We start from the raw sequence: 21,365 nt of genomic DNA on the forward strand, positions 1-21,365 counted from the left end.
AGACTAGTTTGCTGAGTAGGTGAGAGACAGCAAAGCCAAGTAGTAAGAGGTGTGAGCTTTGCAGTTGTGCAGATTTGTTTGGACACTAGGTTCTTCTACACCTGTCACACAGGTGTAGCTTCACAGATATACCTGTCACACAGTCTCCATTTGGACTCAGTTTCTTTATTTGTAAAGTGGGGAGATAATGCCAATATGACACACAGTTGTGTAAAATTAATAAGATACTGAGATAACGCATGCAAAGTCTTAACACACTGCCTGACTCGTAGAAAGAGCTGAATAATATTAGATGTAAGTGCAATGTTCACGGACCCACTCTAACCTCTCGAGGGTTAGTTAAATGGGAATTGAGTTACTAACTTCAATACGTTCTGGAAATCCAAAACCGTGTCCCTAATTTATACTGATTTCTGGGAGCTTGTGTCTTCATAACCTGCCTTGCCTCTGGGTCCTGTGCCTTAAAGGCTGCCTCTTTCTTGTTTCTTTTTTGTTTTGTGGTACGTGGGCCTCTCACTGTTGTGGCCTCTCCCATTGCTGAGCACAGGCTCCAGACGCGCAGGCCCAGCGGCCATGGCTCACGGGCCCAGCCGCTCCGCAGCATGTGGGATCTTCCCGGACCGGGGCACGAACCCGCGTCCCCTGCATCAGCAGGCGGACTCTCTGCCACTGCGCCACCAGGGAAGCCCAAGGCTGCCTCTTTCTTGAGCTACGCCGAGCAGACAGTAAGACATGGCTCCTGAACCAGTTTGCACAAGAAACACACATACACATCATTTATGAGCAGGGTAGATTTTACCGAGGATTTGAGGATCAGGGAGGTCATTCATGATCTTCCACCACCTCTCCAGCTTTCCCCTTTCTTCCCCCCCTGCCCCAACCCCAATTCTGCTCCGCACATCTTCTTGCCCGATTTCCTGTTTTCTCCCAATTAACCTTTCATTACTTATGCAGAGCTCTTTAGCAACCACTGTGTTTTTCCCACCCAAACCCAATGGGAGGCTCAGTAGATCCAAGGGTCTTGCCCTTGCCCGTCTTCCTCAGTGCGCATTGGGGTTGAGCGTAGCAACCGTTTTATTCATTACAGCTATTATGAACGTTCTCGAAGTTGTTACTGGTGAAAGAGTGAGAGAGTGACTTTACCTCATTCTCCCATCATTCCTCATGCACTCTTGTTAATTATCACCAGATTTCATTTTTATACCCATTCCTCAGCCTAGAACTGTGTCCTCCTTACTCAGTACCCTTTGAATGAACAACAATATGAACAAAAATTTGTATCCGTGATACCCAGGCTTAAAAGGCATTAAGAACTCAGGAAACCATCCAACTCAAACGTACAAAATTATAGAGAAAATACGTGCTATAGTTCAAATGTGGTACTTTTCTGAGTTCGTTGGTATTTAATTACTTAAAATACACAGTAACCATCCCTTTGCATTGCTTCAGTATAGCTACTAAGCTCATGGAGATGTTAAAACAATTTGAGGGATTTTTGGTTTCTGTCTTTCTTTTTTGCCTTTTTACTCAAAGAAATGGTGATTTCCTTCTTGCTAATGAACCAAGCCCTCATCAGAGGAAAAAAAAAATAAAATCACTGTTTCCTTACCACCTTTGGGCTGGATAATTCCCATTTCATTTTCCAGGAAGCTAAATCTTCAAATGGCTTCACTTACAGAGTGAAGAAAATCAGACCTCTTAGTCATTTTGGGGAAAATAATGACAGACCCTCTACAAGAAAAGAAACAAAAATTAATGACAAAACACATGAGAAAATGACAGATCATTTTATGTGCGTGAAACAGACCTTGAAGACAAACAGTTCTGTGTGTGAACTTGATCAAAAGCATGATTCTCAGCTAATTTCTTGGCTCTAAATTAAATTATTGCTTTAGAGACATAAAAAATGTAGATATATACAATTCCCCTCTGCTCTTCTGGGTATATTCATCTTCTCTTTGAGTACTTGTCCATGTATTTAATGACTGCAGATAATGGATTTTAAAAGTGTATTTAAAAAGTTAAACCTCTTGGGATTCTATTTTGAATGGAAAATATCTCCCAGCAGATTTTATTTTTGAAAATTAAAAGTAATACACGGGCATTGAGATAACATTTAATTGAGCATTTGTGAGTCATTTTTCCCACTCTGCTGATCGTCTTTGTGGGTAATCATGCAACTGAGAGTGCAGAATACATCGGGAGAGTTTACTTGCCTTAGCACTCGGGTGGCTTAGAGTAGGTCTTTTGAAAAATCGGGGAGAAAAATGTGACCTTGACCTACAGCAGGGGTCAGCAAACTTTTTCTGCGAAGAGCCAGAGAGTAATTACTTAAGGTTTGTGAGCCAGACAGGCTAAAGTAGCCATGGACAACATGTAAACAAATAGTGTGGTTGTGTTCCAATAAAACTTTATTTAGAGGAAGTTGGCTGGAATTGGCCTTCAGGCCATAAATTCCTAACTCCTGGTTTAGAGGGACATGTGGTCGTAAGATGACCTGCAAACTCTTCATTTCTCTCAGCTGATTTTAGATTTTTATGTCAGTATATGAGTGTGAATTCAGCTCATGTGTTCAGCATCCCAACTGGGCGTCTCAACTCTAGAAAGTTTGCAGTGCAGCTTTCTCTACACAGCTGCCATAAAAAACAAATAAACCAAGGCAATGAGGCCCATTTGCTAGTGTCATAACAGTATTTCCCTTTCACAGGTTCTATGCACACCCCAAACCCTGGTTCACAAGGTGGGATTAAGAGTCTCCCTAAGAGCCTTGAGGCTCCCTCTCTCCATTGGCACAGGAGATGAACAGAAAAGCAGAAAGAACATCAAAACCTCCAGTCCACATTTCAAAGTTGGGTGCCAGCATGGTATCTGATATAGGAACAGTCTGACAGGTCATACATCAAAGACCGATTCATTTAGAAAATAGTTACTGAGTGCCTACCATTAAAATAATATGTGTTGTAGGATGGGTGCATACGAAAAGATTATCCACTGTGTAAGTTCACCCTTAATCATAGAAGGGGCTGCAATTCAGTTATCTATAGAATAACCAATCTACACCCCTGGGGTCCCTTACTTATTACTTTGAACACCATACTTCTTCAGACTGGAAAGAAGTCATTCCTTTCTGCCTGATATTATCCCAGGATACATCAAGTCATATTCCTAGTGATGGTATCTGAAAATCAACATAATCCAAAGGTCCTCTCTTCACAATGTTTGCAGTAAGATTTCAGCATCTTAACATTTAAGTGTTTTCAGATTATATCCTTTTAAACATCTGCGATTCATTATCGTAAATATCACAGTTGTGTGGGACCATATGCTTCAGCTTGCAGCACATATACATAAAGAAAAAGCACGAGCAATAAATTTCAGGAACCTTAGACTTGCCGTGGGTATGTGCAAAGAGAACATTTCCAGACACGTGGGGCCTTCTGTAATCACAGTAATATGCTTGAGATCCCCTATAAGAATCCTTCAATTGCAAAAGTTGCCACTTTTGATGGAAAGCTGTGATTTACATTTGGCTCATGCACTTCCCATGATAATTCAGGTAGGGTGGAAAACAGCACAAAAGCCTTCAGCTGCACTGGCTTTTACTTCTTAAGGAAATGAATGTGGGCTATTGTTGTCAAGTGAAGAAATCACAGGAAAATGGGATACATTTAACAAGTGATGAGATACTCTTGGCAGGCATCCTCTTGCATTCCCATGAGGCTAAAGCTAGATACGATGCCATACGGCATAAGGGATGCAGTAAAAAATCTCTTGGCAACTGGAGGATGAATAGGCATGACCTAGAGGGCTGATCATTTTCTCGCTGACATCAGAAACCCGTATATGCATACAAGAATTAATTGTGCTTCGTGTATTGTAAGCCAGATCATTTTATTTTAATTTCCAGATAAGGTCTTGTCAACTAGACAGAAGCAATTTGTCTGAGCATCTCACCCACTGCAATTAGGGAGGAGGTGAATGAATTAATTGGTTACAACCAAAAAGAGTCCACTAATATTTTTGATTGCCAACTTTGACCAGGGCTAGTGCAGAGTGTATCCAGAGAGATGGAGATGAAGCTATAGGAGGCTCCCAGGTTACCAAAGGATAGGTCAGGAAAAAATTGTGAAGGTATAGAAGTTGGTGCTCTGCCCTGTGTTGCAGTTTGATTGACATCCCTGCTGGTTATTAACAAGCCACCAACCTTGTCAATACCTCAGGCATACCTTTTAGGAAGGACACTCATTGTTGCCAGAGACAGTGTACTTGAGCCCCCAAACACAACTGTGCAGGTAGCACAAGGACATCTCTGCATAGAAACACTCTCGGTATCCACAGGGAATGCAGGGTGGGATGTTCAGAATGCCTCAGGATTTTTAATACACAAGATGCCCATCCACACACTGGCTACAGGTTATTTATGAGTCTTCATGAAAATCAAACCATTCTGAAGATCATGGATCAAACTTCCATGCTGTTTTTTCCCCTCCCCCATGTGCTGTCTCCTGTAATCTGGGGATTTGTGATGAATTTGTAGTAGAATAGCAGAGCGTTGGTCTGCAGGGAGTCCAAATCTCTAAAGTGCTTCAATAAAAGTTATAGATAGATCAATGGTAGCAAATTTCACACTTATCTTTTCTTTCACCCTTTAAAGAAACCATGCTAATAAAAGCTCTTGAATACTTTTAGATGATTTGGGTCTGCATAAGAATGTGGCTGGGTCCCATGCATGTATTTTCCTAAACCTTTTTCAGAGCCTAATTATCCCCTGAGCTTTGATCTACAGAGTCTTCTGGCTTCTGCTCTATGGGCTTTCCTTCTGATGGATTTTAATCATTTACTTCAAGATTCTGCGCATCTCTATCTTTGACACCTCTTTCACCTCTAGACAGACGATTTAACTTCCTGTTAATCCAAGCGCTCCTTAACTGCAGAATGACTTCTAACATTTACTTTGAATTTCACCATCCTGCAATAACCCTGCCTCTTCCCCCATGACCTGGAACAGGACTCTAGAATAGAAGTAAAAAGCAGAGTTCCAGCTTTGCTACTTAATGCTGTGTGGCCTTGAGAAACTTTTTCATCTCTCTGGGCCTCAGTTTCCTCATGTATAAAATACTACCTTCATGGGACTGTTGGAGAATTAAAAGAAATGTTTATTAAGTATTTAGCTGTAAATGGTAACTATTACAGAAGGTAGACATCAACCATGAAAAATCAGCATTCTGGTTTAGCAGGGTGTCTTAAAGATCTAGGGAAATTCTTTGGATAATTCCCAAAGCATGTTCATATGAATCAAAACGCTTTAACCCTTGATGCTGCAGCCATTTACGTTCACTGAGCTAGTATGAACTGGAGGGAATGATCATATTCACATGGCATTCACAACTAGGTCATAAACCAAAGTTTGACATGTTACAAATTCTTGTTACCCCGTCAGTTTGTCCATTTTGTGCATCACGTAGGTTAGCAAGCTAACCCAGTAAAGGTTGGTTTGTTAAATTTTATGTGAAAAAATTCCTGTCTTTAATCACTAGCTTTCAGAGACTTTTTCAAATATAGTAATTAAAGGACATGGAGTGGTACAGTGAAAAGCCTGGAGCGTGATGGAACTGGGTTTGAACTCAGTTTGAACTCTGTCACTAACCTCTGCACGATAGGCAACTCAGCCTCTCCAAGTGGCCCTCACTTCCCCTTCTGTAAAACAGTTGAAATATCATATAAGGATTGGGGTGGGGGGCATCACTGACTGAATACCTATTATGTTCTCAGTACTCTGCTAATAGCTTGCTGGTTAGCTTCTCCTCTCCTAGAAACCCCCTTCCTCTTACAGGTTCGGAACACTTACAGATCATTGTTAACTGAGTACTGTTTCAGATTATAGGTTATAAACTCTTTATAGACCATCTTCTCTATTCACAGTAGCATTTTAAAATGTATTTCAGTCTTTTAAATCAGAAGCTGATTCAATACACATTCCCTGAAGACTCATACTTTGTTTATTCAGCTTGGACATTTTAATTTATTTCTAAACTTGGGTTACCCCTGCTACACTCCCACCTGCCTTCATCTCCAAATCATCCTCATTTCTTCTAAAACCCAACAGCTTCTATGGGAGCCCAGAAAGAGAATAGTTGATCATCCTGCTGACAGTTCTAGGGAAGAGACTGAGTCAAAACTAAAGGACCTTCAGGTCTACGCTGCTCAGTTTTGCTGACTTGATGGTGGTCATCATTATAATTAGATCTTCAGACTTTCATAGCCAATTAAAAAGTTTGCCAACCGGATTTGCATACTTTTACCATTTGCTTTATGGATTAGTATCAATATTTACCGTAAGAGTTATAATTCATCCCTTCAAATGTTCCTAATGTGTAGCTGCATTCTTAAATATAATTTTATTGACTTAAGGCCAAAACATTGTCTAGAAGAACACATCCAATTTTATAATAAAATGTAGAAAACTTATACAGAAATTTGCTTTCTAAGCAATTTTTAGAGAGTACAACTCTTCAGTAAGGTGAGATACACTTGTTGATAACCCCTCACCTTGGATATTTCTGGTAACTATAAACCTGTTCATTGGCTGACTTTTTCTTGCTGCTAGAAATAATTTATTACCTAGAATTATGATCTGCTTGCTTCTGAGATCTACCCTATGGTGGTGTTTGGCCTTTTGACACAGTGAAGAAATGGAACACCCATGCTTCAGCAGGACAGCCCTCCAAGTGATTGTGTGCTCCAACCTTCTGGACTCTGAATACCGTGAAGGCAGATAATCCACCTTATTTGTCTTTATGTTGGCATTTATCCCTTACTGCCTACTGCCTTTCATACTGTAAGTGGACAAATGATACTTCTATGGATTAGTGTATGAATATGTTGAGATTTAGAATAATAGAATTTCCCAGCTGTAAGAGGCACTATCCGATGCTGGAATCTCTTCTACAACCTTACTGCTCAACCCTCATTTAAGTTCTACTTGAAAGTCCAATGACCAGCAGATTATTTCACTCAGAAATAACGACACCTTCCACATGGTACCCTGAATTTCATCAGGCTTTTCTAATATTTGGACAATGACAAGATCATGCAGATGGTAATATTTCTACTGCAGCAGCTTATAGCTCCCACAAGCACAACTGTAGGACACCAACCCACCTTGCTCCCTTGGCTTTTATCCTGGTTATTTCTGGAAGGCCCCAGAGCAATGTATGTGGCCCACCTTCTTTTTTTTGTTGTTATTCTTTTCTTTCATTGGAGTATAATTGCTTTACAATGTTGTGTTAGTTTCTGCCGCACAGGGAAGTGAATCAGCCATACACATACACGTATCCCCTCCCCCCGCTTCCCACCCATCTAGGTCATCACAGAGCACCGAGCTGAGCTCCCTGTGCTATACAGCAGGTTCCCACTAGCTATCTTTTTTTTTTTTTTTTTTTTTTTTTTTTTTTTTTTTTTGTGGTACATGGGCCTCTCACTGTTGCGGCCTCTCCCGTTGCGGAGCACAGGCTCCGGACGCGCAGGTTCAGCGGCCACGGCTCACAGGACCAGCCGCTGCGCGGCATGTGGGACCTTCCCGGATCGGGGCACGAACCCGCGTCCCCTGCATCGGCAGGTGGACTCTCAACCACTGCGCCACCAGGGGAGCCCTAGCTATCTATTTTACACATGGTAGTGTATTTATGTCAAACCTAATCCCCCAATTCATCCCACCCTCCCCTTCCCCTGCTGTGTCCACACGTCCATTCTCTACATGTGCCTTTCTGTTACTGCCCTGCAAATAGGTTCATCTGTACCATTTTTCTAGATTCCACATTTATGCATTGATATATGATATCTGTTTTTCTCTTTCTAACTTACTTCACTCTGTATGACAGACTCTAGTTCCATCCACATCATTACAAATGGCCCAATTTCATTTCTTTTTATGGCTGAGTAATATTCCATTGTATATAGGTACCACATCTTCTTTATCCATTCATCTGTTGGTGGACATTTAGGTTGCTTCCATGTCCTGGCTATTGTAAGTAGTGCTGCAGTGAACATTGGGGTACATGTGTCTTTTTGAATTATGGTTTTCTCAGAGTATATGTCCAGTAGTGGGATTGCTGGGTCATATGGCAGCTCTATTTTTAGTTTTTCAAGGAACCTCCATACTGTTCTCCACAGTGGCTGTATCAGTTTACATTCCCACCAACAGTGCAAGAGGGTTCCCTTTTCTCCACACCCTCTCCAGCATTTGTTGTTTGTAAATTTTCTGATGATGCCCATTCTAACCAGTGTGAGGTGTTACCTCACTGTCATTTTGATTTGCATTTCTCTAATAATTAGTGATGTTGAGCAGCCTTTCATGTGCCTCTTGTCCATCTGTATGTGTTCTTCACTGAAATGTCTATTTAGGTCTTTTGCCCATTTTTTGATTGGGTTGTTTGTTTTTTTGATATTGAGCTGCATGAGCTGTTTGATATTTTGGAGATTAATCCCTTGTCTGTTGCTTCATTTGCAAATATTTTCTCCTATTCTGTGGTTGTCTTTTTGTCTTATATATGGTTTCCTTTGCTGTGTAAAAGCTTTTAAGTTTAATTAGGTCCCATTCACTTATTTTTGTTTTTATTTTCATTACTCTAGGAGGTGGGTCATAAAAGATCTTGCTGTGATTTATGTCAAAAAGTGTTTTTCCTATGTTTTCGTCTAAGAGTTTATAGTGTCCAGTCTTACATTTAGGTCTTTAATCCATTTTGAGTTTATTTTTGTGTATGGTGTTAGGTAGTGTTATAATTTCATTCTTCTACATGTAATTGTCCAGTTTTCCCAGCACCATTTATTGAAGAGGCTGTCTTGTCTCCATTGTATAGTCTTGCATCCTTTGTCATAGATTAGGTGACCATAGATGCGTGGGTGTATCTCTGGGCTTTCTATCCTGTACCACTGAACTATATTTCTGTTTTTGTGCCAGGACCATATTGTCTTGATTACTGTAGCTTTGTAGTATAGTCTGAAGTCAAGGAGCCTGATTCCTCCAGCTCCGTTTTTCTTTCTCAAGATTGCTTAGGCTATTTGGGGACTTTTGTGTCTCCACACAAATTTTAAGATATTTTGTTCTAGTTCTGTAAAGAATGCCATTGGTAATTTGATAGGGATTGCATTGAACCTGTAGATGGCTTTGGGTAGTATAGTCATTTTCACAATATTGATTCTTCCATTCCAGGAACATGGTATATCTCTCCATCTGTTTGTGGCATCTTTGATTTCTTTCATCAGTGTATTATAATTTTCTGCATACAGGTCTTTGGTCTCCTTAGGTAGGTTTATTCCTAGATATTTTATTCTTTTTGTTGCAGTGGTAAGTGGGAGTGTTTTCTTGATTTCACTTTCAGATTTTTCATCATTAGTGTATAGGAATGCAAGAGATTTCTGTGCATTAATTTTGTACCCTGCTACTTTACCAAATTCATTGATTAGCTCTAGTAGTTTTCTGGTAGCATCTTTAGGATTCTCTATGTATAGGATCATGTCATCTGCAAACAGTGACAGCTTTACTTCTTCTTTTCTGATTTGGATTCCTTTTATTTCCTTTTCTTCTCTGATTGCTGTGGCTAAAACTTCCAAAACTATGTTGAATAAGAGTGGTGAGAGTGGGCAACCTTGTCTTGCTCCTGCTCTTAGTGGCAATGGTATCAGTTTTTCACCATTGAGAACAGTGTTGGCTGTGGGTTTGTCATATATGGCCTTTATTATGTGAAGTAAGGTCCCTCTATGCCTACTTTCTGGAGGGTTTTTATCATAAATGGGTGTTGAATTTTGTCAAAAGCTTTTTCTGCATCTTTTGAGATGATCATATGGTTTTTCTCCTTCAATTTGTTAATATGGTGTATCACATTGATTGATTTGCATATATTGAAGAATCCTTGCATTCCTGGAATAAACCGCACTTGATCATGGTGTGTGATCCTTTTAATGTGCTGTTGGATTCTGTTTGCTAGTATTTTGTTGAGGATTTTTGCATCTATGTTCCTCAGTGATATTTTCCTGTAGTTTTCTTTCTTTGTGACATCCTTGTCTGGTTTTGGTATCAGGGTGATGGTGGCCTCGTAGAATGAGTTTGGGAGTGTTCCTCCCTCTGCTATATTTTGGAAGACTTTGAAAAGGATAGGTGTTAGCTCTTCTCTAAATGTTTGATAGAATTCGCCTGTGAAGCCATGTGGTCCTGGGCTTTTGTTTGTTGGAAGATTTTTAATCACAGTTTCAATTTCAGTGCTTGTGATTGGTCTGATCATATTTTCTATTTCTTCCTGATTCAGTCTTGGCAGGTTGTGCATTTCTAAGAATTTGTCCATTTCTTCCAGTTTGTCCATTTTATTGGCATAGAGTTGCTTGTAGTAATCTCTCATGATCTTTTGTATTTCTGCAGTGTCAGTTGTTACTTCTCCTTTTTCATTTTTAATTCTATGGATTTGAGTCTTCTCCCTTTTTTTCTTGATGAGTCTGGCTAATGGTTTATCAATTTGTTTATCTTCAAAGAACCAGCTTTTAGTTTTATTGATCTTTGCTATCATTTCCTTCATTTCTTTTTCATTTATTTCTGATTTGATCTTTATGATTTCTTTCCTTCTGCTAACTTTGGGGCTTTTTGTTCTTCTTTCTCTAATTGCTTTTGGTGCAAGTTTAGGTTGTTTATTCGAGATGTTTCCTGTTTCTTAAGCTAGGATTGTATTGCTATAAACTTCCCTCTTAGAACTGCTTTTGCTGCATCCCATAGGTTTTGGGTCGTCGTGTCTCCATTGTCATTTGTTTCTAGGTATTTTTTGATTTCCTCTTCAATTTCTTCAGTGATCACTTCGTTATTAAGTAGTGCATTGTTTAGCCTCCATGTGTTTGTATTTTTTACAGATCTTTTCCTGTAATCGATATCTAGTCTCATAGTGTTGTGGTCGGAAAAGATACTTGATACAATTTCAGTTTTCTTAAATTTACCAAGGCTTGATTTGTGACCCAAGATATGATCTATCCTGGAGAATGTTCCATGAGCACTTGAGAAAAATGTGTATTCTGTTGTTTTTGGGTGGAATGTCCTATAAATATCAATTAAGTCCATGTTGTTTAATGTATCATATAAAGCTTGTGTTTCCTTATTTAGTTTCATTTTGGATGATCTGCCCATTGGTGAAAGTGGGGTGTTAAAGTCCCCTACTATGAATGTGTTACTGTCTGTTTCCCCTTTTATGGCTGTTAGTATTTGCCTTATGTATTGAGGTGCTCCTATGTTGGGTGCATAAATATTTACAATTGTTTATCTTCTTCTTGGATCGATCCCTTGATCATTATGTGTCCTTCTTTGTCTCTTCTAATAGTGTTTATTTTAAAGTCTATTTTGTCTGATATGAGAATTGCTACTCCAGCTTTCTTTTTGTTTCCATTTGCATGGAATATCTTTTTCCATCCCCTCACTTTCAGTCTGTATGTGCCTCTAGGTCTGAAGTGGGTGTCTTGTAGACAGCATATATATGGGTCTTGTTTTTGTATCCATTCAGCCAGTCTGTGTCTTTTGGTGGGAGCATTTAATCCATTTACATTTAAGGTAATTATCGATATGTATGTTCCTATTCCCATTTTCTTAATTATTTTGGGTTTGTTATTGTAGGTCTTTTCCTTCTCTTGTGTTTCTTGCCTAGAAAAGATCATTTAGCACTTGTTGTAAAGCTGGTTTGGTGGTGCTGAACTCTCTCAGCTTTTGCTTGTCTGTAAAGGTTTTAATTTCTCCATCAAATCTGAATAAGATCCTTTCTGGTTAGAGTAATCTTGGTCATAGGTTGTTCTCCTTCATCACTTTAAATATGTCCTGCCAGTCCCTTCTGGCTTGCAGAGTTTCTGCTGAAATATCAGCTGTTAACCTTATGGGATTCCCTTGTGTGTTATTTGTTGTTTTTCCCTTGCTGCTTTTAATATGTTTTCTTTGTATTTATTTTTGACAGTTTGATTAATATGTGTCTTGGCGTGTTTCTCCTTGGACTGTATGGGACTCTCTGTGCTTCCTGGACTTGATTAACTATTTCCTTTCCCATATTAGGGCAATTTTCAACTATAATCTCTTCAAATATTTGCTGAGTCCCTTTCTTTTTCTCTTCTTCTTCTGGAACCCCTATAATTCGAATCTTGGTGCGTTTAATGTTGTCCCAGAGGTCTCTGAGACTGTCCTCAGTTCTTTTCATTCTTTTTTCTTTATTCTGCTCTGCAGTAGTTATTTCCACTATTTTATCTTCCAGGTCACTTATCTGTTCTTCTGCCTCAGTTATTCTGCTATTGATCCCTTCTAGAGTATTTTTCATTTCATTTATTGTGCTGTTCATCGTTGCTTGTTTCCTCTTTAGTTCTTCTAGGTCCTTGTTACACATTTCTTTTATTTTCTCTATTCTGTTTCCAAGAGTTTGGATCATCTTTACTATCATTACTCTGAATTGTTTTTCAGGTAGACTGCCTATTTCCTCTTCATTTGTTAGGTCTGGTGGGTTTTTATCTTGCTCCTTCATCTGCTCTGTGTTTTTCTGTCTTCTCATTTTGCTTATCTTACTGTGTTTGGGGTCTCCTTTTTGCAGGCTGCAGGTTCGTAGTTCCCGTTGTTTTTGGTCTCTGTCCCCAGTGGCTAAAGTTGGTTCAGTGGGTTGTGTAGGCTTCCAGGTGGAGGGGACTAGTGCCTGTGTTCTGGTGGATGAGGCTGGATCTTGTCTCTCTGGTGGGCAGGTCCACGTCTGCTGGTGTGTTTTGGGGTGTCTGTGGACTTATTATGATTTTAGGCAGCCTCTCTGCTAATGGGTGGGATTGTGTTCCTGTCTTGCTAGTTGTTTGGCATAGGGTGTCCAGCACTGTGGCTTGCTAGTCATTTAGTGAAGCTGGGTGTTCGTGTTGAGATGGAGATCTCTGGGAGTTTTTCACCGTTTGATATTATGTGGAGCTGGGAGGTCTCTTGTGGACCAGTGTCCTGAAGTTGCCTTTTCCACCTCAAAGGCACAGCACTGACTCCTGGCTGCAGCACCAAGAGGCTTTCATCCACACAGCTCAGAATAAAAGGGAGAGAAAGTAGAAAGACAGAAAGAAAGAAAGAGAGAGAGAGGGAGGGAGGGAGGGAGGGAGGGAGGAAAGAAGGAAGGGAGAAAGAGGATAAAAGAAAATAAAATAAAGTAAGATAAAATAAAGTTATTAAAGTAAAAAGTAATTATTAAGAAAAAAAAATTTTTTAAGTAAAAAAAAAAAAAAAAACGGACGGATAGAACCCTAGGATAAATGGTGTAAGCAAAGCTGTACAGCCAAAATCTCACACAGACGCATACACACTCACAAAAAGAGGAAAAGGAGAAAAAATAATAAATCTTGCTCTCAAAGTCCACCACCGCAATTTGGGATGATTCATTGTCTATTCAGGTATTCCACAGATGCAGGGTGTACATCAAGTTGATTTTGGAGATTTAATCCACTGCTCCTGAGCCTGCTGGGAGAGATTTCCCTTTCTCTTCTTTGTTCGAACAGCTCCCGGGGCCCAGCTTTGGATTTGGCCCCGCCTCTCTGTGTATGTCACCGGAGGGCGTCTGTTCTTTGCTCAGACAGGACGGGGTTAAAGGAGCAGCTGATTCAGGGGCTCTGGCTCACTCAGGCTGGGGGGAGGGAGAGGCATGATGCCAGGCGAGCCTGTGGCGGCAGAGGCTGGCATGACGTTGCACCAGCCTGAGGTGGGCCGTGCGTTCTCCCGGGGAAGTTGTCCCTGCATCCCGGGACCCTGGCAGTGGAGGGCTGCACAGGCTCCCTGGAAGGGTGGTGTGTATAGTGACCTGTGCTCCCACACAGGCTTCTTGGTGTCTCATGCCCGTCTGTGGGGTCCGCGCTGTTAGCCGCGGCTCGCACCCATCTCTGGAGCTCCTTTAAGCAGCGCGCTTAATCCCCTCTCCTCGCACTCCAGGAAACAAAGAGGGAAGAAAAAGTCTCTTGCCTCTTCGGCAGGTCCAGACTTTTCCCTGGACTCCCTCCCGGCTAGCCCTGGTGCCCTAACCCCTTCAGGCTGTATTCACACCACCAGTCTTCTCCCTGCGCTCCAACTGAAACCCGAGCCTCAGCTCCCAGCCTCCCTTGCTGCTTTTAATATTTTTTCTTTGAATTTAATTTTTGTTAGTTTGATTACTATGTGTCTGGGTATGTTTCTCCTGGGGTTTATCCTGTATGGGACTCTCTGCGCTTCCTGGACTTAGGTGGCTATTTCATTTCCCATGTTAGGGAAGTTTTCAACTATAATCTCTTCAAATATTTTCTCTTTCTCTTCTTCTTCTGGGACCCCTATAATTTGAATATTGGTGTGTTTAGTGTTGTTTCAGAGGTCTCTGAGACTGTCCTCAATTATTTTCATTCTGTTTTCTTTACTCTGCTCCACAGCAGTTATTTCCACCATTTTCTCTTCCAACTCACTTATCCATTCTTCTACCTCAGTTATTCTGCTATTGACTGCTTCTAGAGTATTTTTAATTTCAGTTATTGTGTTGTTCGTCACTGTTTGTTTGCGCTTTAGTTCTTCTAGGTCCTTAACATTTCTTGTATTTTCTCCATTCTGTTTCTGAGATTTTGGATCATCTTTACTATCATTACTCCAAATTCTTTTCCAGGTGACTTTCCTATTGCCTCTTCATTTATTTGGTCTTGTAGGTTTTTACCTTGCTCCTTCGTCTGTAACATATTTTTTTGTTGTCTCGTATTTTTTGATGGGTGGGGCTATATTGCTGTCTTACTGGTTGTTTGGCCTGAGGCTTCTAGCACTGTAGTTTGCAGGCAGTTGGGCAGAGCCTGGTCTTGGTGCCTCTATGAGGACCTCCAGGAGGCCTCACTCTGATTACTATTCCCTGGGGTCTGAGGTTCTCTGTTAATCCAGTGGTTTGGACTCAGCTCTCCCACCACAGGAGCTCAGGCCTGACCCCTGGCTGGGGAACCAATATCCCACAAGCCCTGTGGTGCTGTGAAAGAAAAGAACAAAAAGGAACAATACAATAACAAAGAATAAAAAATAAAACAAAATTAGAAAGGTAAAAAATATATTAGGAAAAATAAAAATATAATTGAAACAACTACAGCAAGGTAAAACAGAACCACAACAGAAAAAAGGAAAAAAAGGAACAAGCCAAAAGGCACAGAACAATAACAAAGTACAAAGAGTAAAATAAAATTAGGAAGATAAAAGATTTATTAGAGCAAATAAAAATATAAATGAATCAACAACAACAAGGTAAAAGAGAACCACACCCTAAAAGAGAAAAAAAAAAAAGGCCTTGGCTGGGGGGGGTGGAGCTTAGGGGGGGTGGAACTTAGGCAGGGGCGGGTTTTAGGGGGGTGGGGCCTAGGCAGGGTGACGTTTAAGCATGGGGCGGGGCCTAGTCTCAGGACCTGTGCATTTTGGGAAAAAGGCAGCACAGCCTGAGGGGCTCCTCAGAGTGTGGAGTTCTGCAGTTTCGAGGTAAGGCCCGGCCTGAGGGTGTGTGGACAGTTGGAGAGGTCTCAGAGGGGTTCTTGGAGTGCCCCGTGCAGAGGTAGGGCCCTGGGTGGGGGTGTAGGGACGGGGCCTAGGCTGGAGGGAGCCTCTGAGGGCGTGGGTTTAGGCCCGGGAGCCCAACAGGCCCCCTGGTGCACAAGTGGGCAGGGAAAACGCTGGCCGCCCTCCCTTCTGTTCCCCCGCCTTCCTGAGGGTCTCCCCAGTCACCATTGGACCCCTAACCGTGGGTGGGCCCCACTGGGTGTGGGAACTCCTCCCCCCACAGCCGCCCCTCAGGGGTGCTGGTCCCGTTTGTCCGGCCTTTACACTTGCCTCCCCTTTCCTCCCTCACACTCCCTCGGCAGCCATGCGGCCGGAGGGGGCCTGGGTGGGCAGAAGATCAGGCCCGGGATCTCAGCAGGCTCCCGGGGGCCCAGGTGGGCAGGGGAAATGCTGGCCACGCTCCCTTCTGGTCCTCTGCCCTCCCAGCAGTGCCCCCACTTTCCCCTCTGAGCATTGGATCCCTTCCCCTCCCCTAGCCGCCCCTCAGGGGCACTGGTCCCATCCCGCTTACACTTCTCCTCCCCACTCCCTCCCCCGCAGGTCCTACCCAGTCGCTGGGGGTTCCTCGCATCCCCTTAAGTGTCTGTGGTCCCCCACTGGTGCCTGGTAGGTGACCTAGTTATGCAGAGACGTGAACTCCATGTTCTCCTAGTCTGCCATCTTGACTCCACCGCCTCTGTGGTCCACCTTCTTAAAGGTCCCTTTCTCTATATATATGTCTCCTCATGGCCTATGGGGGTATTTGGGAAATCACGGTACTGCCAGAGCAGCATACACCGTCAGGATCTGAATCTCAATCTAGGCTCAGCCAGGACACTCTGCTACATGTCTCCAGACAGCTCCAACAGCAAGATCAAATATAAGTTATAGTGGAGCAAGTTTCTTTTCTCATTAACTTACCCTATAGATACTCAGAGAGGGAGACATGTGTACACATAATTACTAGATAAATCAAAAACTGAGAACTGAGTAAGAGACATAGGCTGGTAATATGAAATCAGAGGGAATCTCTGTAAATCTGAGACTTGGTGATGCTCAAAGTTGCTGAATCAGTGATTCCTGTTTCAATGATCAGGTGACTTTCAAGCCAGCTTACTCAAATCTTTACATGAGTTTGGGCCATCCTTCTCAGTTTTGTTTGGGGAGTTTCAAATGTGCTTATCTACCAAATTACAGTTCTGCTATTTATTCGTTCAACAAACAGGACTGAGTATGTACTGTGTCAGGCACTGTGCCATATAAATTCCAATCTGAGATACAAATTCATAGTGATTATAACCACCATGGGATAGAAACTGCGTAGCATTTTTTCAGAAAACAACCTGCTGTGTTTTAAAAAAAAAATCAGTAGCAAGAGGAAAATGTAGGACCCTGGCAGAAAAGACTAAATCCAGAGCTAGCAGCTCAGTTTTTAATGGTAGGTAGAGAAAATCCCCTGCAAGCAGATGTGGGCTCTTTTTCCAGGAGGAGTCCCTTAAGGGTTTACATGGCAAAAACTAGGTTTCTGCTGAAGATCACTTGATGGAATCATTCATTATGATGTCTTTGGCTGACATGATAGAATTGAAACTCTATTTTATCAAACTTGGGATTGACACATGAGATGTATTAGGACCGTTTTATGTGCATTCTGCACCTATCAGATCTACACAGCCTTTGGAGGTGACATCCACTGCTGGGATAATCAGTCATGATTAGGAGCATGACAAGAACCTTACAGAAGCTCTGTGGATGTCAATGCTGACTCCAGGCCAAACATGGAACACAGGATATGGTTCCGTGCATTCAGGAATCAGGAGGGTAGACAAAATCAAGGCTGGAGGATGTATCATACAGGGATCTGGTCCAACGTGGGTGGGACTGAACATATGTTAATGAAACCTTGATTGACTAGAAGGCTTGAGTAATGAGGGTGTTCTGAGAAGCAGAAGAAAATGTTTTCTGTTTCTCTCACTTGGGCAAATCCAAAGAGCTTCTGGACTAAAGTCCTTTGAGTTCTTTCAAAGAAAGTTGGACCCTACTGAGGGTGTGAAAAGCAATTAACTGATGGTGTGTATCCTGGGCAGAGTCCATCTGATGTTTCTGAACTAAGTGCTATTTCAGTTGTTAGAAAGGCATGGCTTTCCATGCCCCAGCGAAGACTCTGCAGATCAATGGATATGCAGGCCCTTCGTGCTAAATGGAGCAATTGAATTCTGTTTGACTAACTGAGCTATGAGTACCAGGATATGTGGTACAGTCTTAAGAGGGAGTAAACAACGTACATTCTGCATTTTTGTTTGTTTTCTTTTTTTTACCAGCATACTGCTGAAACAGAGCCATTCTCTTCCATGTGCAAGTATAGGTTTGCTAGAAGTAGATCCAAGTGCATCTGACTGTGGGAGGAATACACGTCCCAGGTTGACTGGTTCCAACCCCACACTACTACTGATCGTCACATATCCCCACACACGTGTACAAGTGGAGTCTTGGCCACCAAGACTCCACCAGGCCACCAACTCTGAGAGGCCCTAAAGTTATGTGTAGACCAGTCTCTACAAATGTGAATAATGTGTTTAGGACCATTTGCCCATGTAAGATACGAGTGCATGGATCACAGACTCACCCCGGAACACTTATAAGAATAGCACAGATTCCATATTTAGTTCATACCTACCTACATGAGCAGGCCTGCTCTTTATTTTGCAGATAAATTTAAATCCATCTGCATTGTTATATTTTCTGGGATCATAATATGGCTTAATTTGCTTCCTCACACATTTCTAGATGGTAAGGATTCTATGCCTTTTCCATTTCCATCCCTAAGAACCACATTCAAAAGAAAGAAATAGAAAAGCATAAAATCAAGGTCAGGAAGATTAAGCCCCTTAATTCACATGCCAAACTACCCATTTCAATTGTGGTTTTGTCTCCCAGCTAAAGTTTGTCTTCTGTGACATTTGCATTAAGCCCAGAGGACATTTTGAGTGGAAACACGCTGAAAGCATAATTGAAACTCTGAGTGGTGCCATTCGCCTAATTTGCATTTTTCCCCCAGGTGGGGACTTTTTACTTCCCCCCTTTCTTCTCCTAGGGTGTTCAAAGATTGTTTCAAAGAATGATGTGCAATTGATTCCAGTAAATCCCCATGTGTAGTATATTATATATATAATTTTTTTTCCAGAAGCTCTTTTAAGTACTAGTGATAAGCTATGTAAGGAAGTCCTTTGTACGTTCAGAATAGTACAGATGGCTCCTTTTCCCCCTCAGATAGAGGTTTTCAATATTTGTTCACAAGTTTAATTGTTTATTAGAATTTTTCCTTTCAATTATCTTCATGGTGTTATTCTGAGCTACTTAGGAGGTTGTCTCTATAGAAACATCTATTTTTTAAAAAAAATAGACAGACTATTCAATTTCATCCTTCATGTGTTCTTTGAACTCTGCACCCTGAAACATGCACTGGCTTGATCTCTATTTAAAAGTTTGAGAATCACTGGCATTATGATTGTGTCAACAAAGTTCATAATGTAAGACAATGCAGGGCTGACCCTATCAATTGTGCCCTGTAATAGGAAATTTAAGGGGAGATTACAATCAGTGGGGAAGTAGAGTCTGTTTCCTTCAGGGGTACGAAGAAACAAAGAGTGTTGTGACCTATTTCTGTTTTGATTAATATTAAAACACGATCGTCGGAGTGGTCTAGATTTGTGCCTTTTCTAAGGTTTTCGTCTTTCTCATGACCTCATTACTCATGTTGTATATATTATTTCAAATATCAGAAGCTCTCCTAGATTATATCAGATAATCATATATAATTATATCAGAGCCCTCCTAGATTTTAAGCCTGAGTAGGGTAGAGCCAGGCATGCATTTGTTCAAATGAGGGAGGAATATAGCCCAAGCCAGCATTTCTGGAGAATGGAACACACATCATTGTGAGGGTTTTAGTGCATACATGGACAAACATATGTTTTTACTTGACTTCTTAAATTTATTTTTAGAAAAAAAACACATTTGGCACATTCATCATGTACTATAAAGATTATCTTCAAATAATTTTGTAAATGAAAATGTCAGTCAATTAAAAGAAAAATATTAAATGAATAATAGATCAGGTGTGAAAGTATGGCTAGACTGTGAATCTGGAAGCTAGTTGGTTTTTAGGAAGGAGCACATTTGCTTAGGCAGACTAGCCTAGACTAACTGGCCTTAACCTCATTTGGCCACACTAGGTCTCCGTTGCCAGAGGAAAAAAGTCCTCACATCAAATGCGTAATGTGAGGATTCACCGCAATCATGAATAGAAGGCTCTCAGCACAGCGTCGCTCTTTTAGAAAAAAGAATGACTTGGATTTTTGGCCTCTTATCTTTACAAACAATCATTTGAAGAATATTTAATATCACTTTGTGGCGTCCACTATGGGCAGGCACTGTAATTTCACTCCTTTGATGTCATTTTTCCTTCATGACTTCTCATGTGAGACAGGTAGGGCTTTGCCAAGAAAAGTGGGAGGATCCAAAGATGGGCAAGTTTGGATCAGAATCATCTGCCTCACTCCTTTAGCCTCAGCAGAAATGTCTGCAGTAACCATCCCCATGGTAACCGCATAGGCCAGAACACAGGTACCTGCCTAGAAGGAGGTGGAAGGACCCAGGAGGCAGGCAGAAAACCAGCTAGAAGAAGGAAGCTGTGTAGAAAAGGAAAGTGAAGTTCCTTTAATGCCCAGAATTACAGGAATAATGATGAGAATAGTTCTTATTCATGGGACACCAGGGTCTGTCCAAAGTTCTTTATGTACCTAGGTACATGTCTTGTTTAATGCTCACCGTAAGAATTATAGTACCTATGAGGGGAGGTACTGTTGTTTGTTCCTTGGTTAAAGGGACAGGTGTCTTTCCCAAGGTCTCAGGGCCACTACACATGAGCCAGGATTGGAAAAGGGCTTAGAAACCTACCATTAAAACTGCTGCTTCTTAGGGCACGAGAATAGCAGTTCCTGGCATGATAGGTCCCCACCCTCTTCTCTGTGCCAGGAATCGCTGGGAAATGTGGAAACCTGGCATCTTGACAAGGAATCCATTGTCCAAGGTCCTAGTTCTTGGCCCTGGCTGCATTAGATTCATCTGGGGAGTCTTAAAGAGATACTAGTGCCTGGACCCCAGCCTAGCTATGTCAGAATCTCGGTTCGGAGTTGGGACAGGTATTGCTACTTTTAAAAAATATTCTCTAGGTGATTCTCATAGCCTTGAAAAAGACGCACAGTCTAAAGCACTCACTCCTGAACTGGTAAAAGCTGTATAAAATACATAAGACCCCATTATGCAACCCTAGTTTCTTGATAGCACAAGTTGGGAAGAGAGCTAGAATATATTGAGGGCCTACTGTGTGCCAGGTCCTGAATGTAGATGTGGTCTCTCAGTGTGCCCTCACCTGGTACCTCTGACGACCTGGAGGGATCAGTGAGAGGCCTGAGGGGACAGGCTGGGGGCAGCTGCCCTTTTTCCTCTCATTTATCATTTCTGGGAAATGGATGTGCCGAGAGCTTGAACTGTAGATGCAGACTGATCAGACTGGGACCAGGTGTCTGCCTTTTCTGGGTGTGTGGCCTTGAGCATGTTAGTCAGTCTCTCCAAGGCTCAGTCTTTTCTCCCATAATATGGAAATGATGCTTATAGTAGATTATGCATTCTCAGTGGGGCTGTATGTCACCAAAGCGGTGACGTGGGTTCTTGGGAGAGAGGCAAAAATTGTACTTTGTGTGTGTGTGTAGAGTACAGATATACATGCAGTTAATAAACTGGTATACAGTATGTCTAT

The 21,365-nt window shown here is 41.7% G+C and overlaps 1 protein-coding gene across 2 annotated transcripts in view; it reads left to right on the forward strand.

The window, feature by feature from the left end:
- The window catches only part of CDH13 (cadherin 13), a 1,009,733-nt gene that overhangs the window by 352,755 nt on the left and 635,613 nt on the right, over positions 1-21,365 (forward strand). Inside the window, exon 1 of one of the 2 annotated variants that reach the window (XM_059999016.1) lies at positions 15,444-15,487. The exons of the other annotated variant lie outside the window; for it this stretch is intronic. The gene's annotated coding sequence lies outside the window, so the exon portion shown is untranslated. Of the gene's footprint in view, positions 1-15,443; positions 15,488-21,365 lie in introns of those variants that run through there. 2 annotated transcript variants of the gene reach the window in all.

This window comes from Delphinus delphis, chromosome 20, assembly GCF_949987515.2.
Source record: "Delphinus delphis chromosome 20, mDelDel1.2, whole genome shotgun sequence".
Lineage (NCBI taxonomy): Eukaryota > Metazoa > Chordata > Mammalia > Artiodactyla > Delphinidae > Delphinus > Delphinus delphis.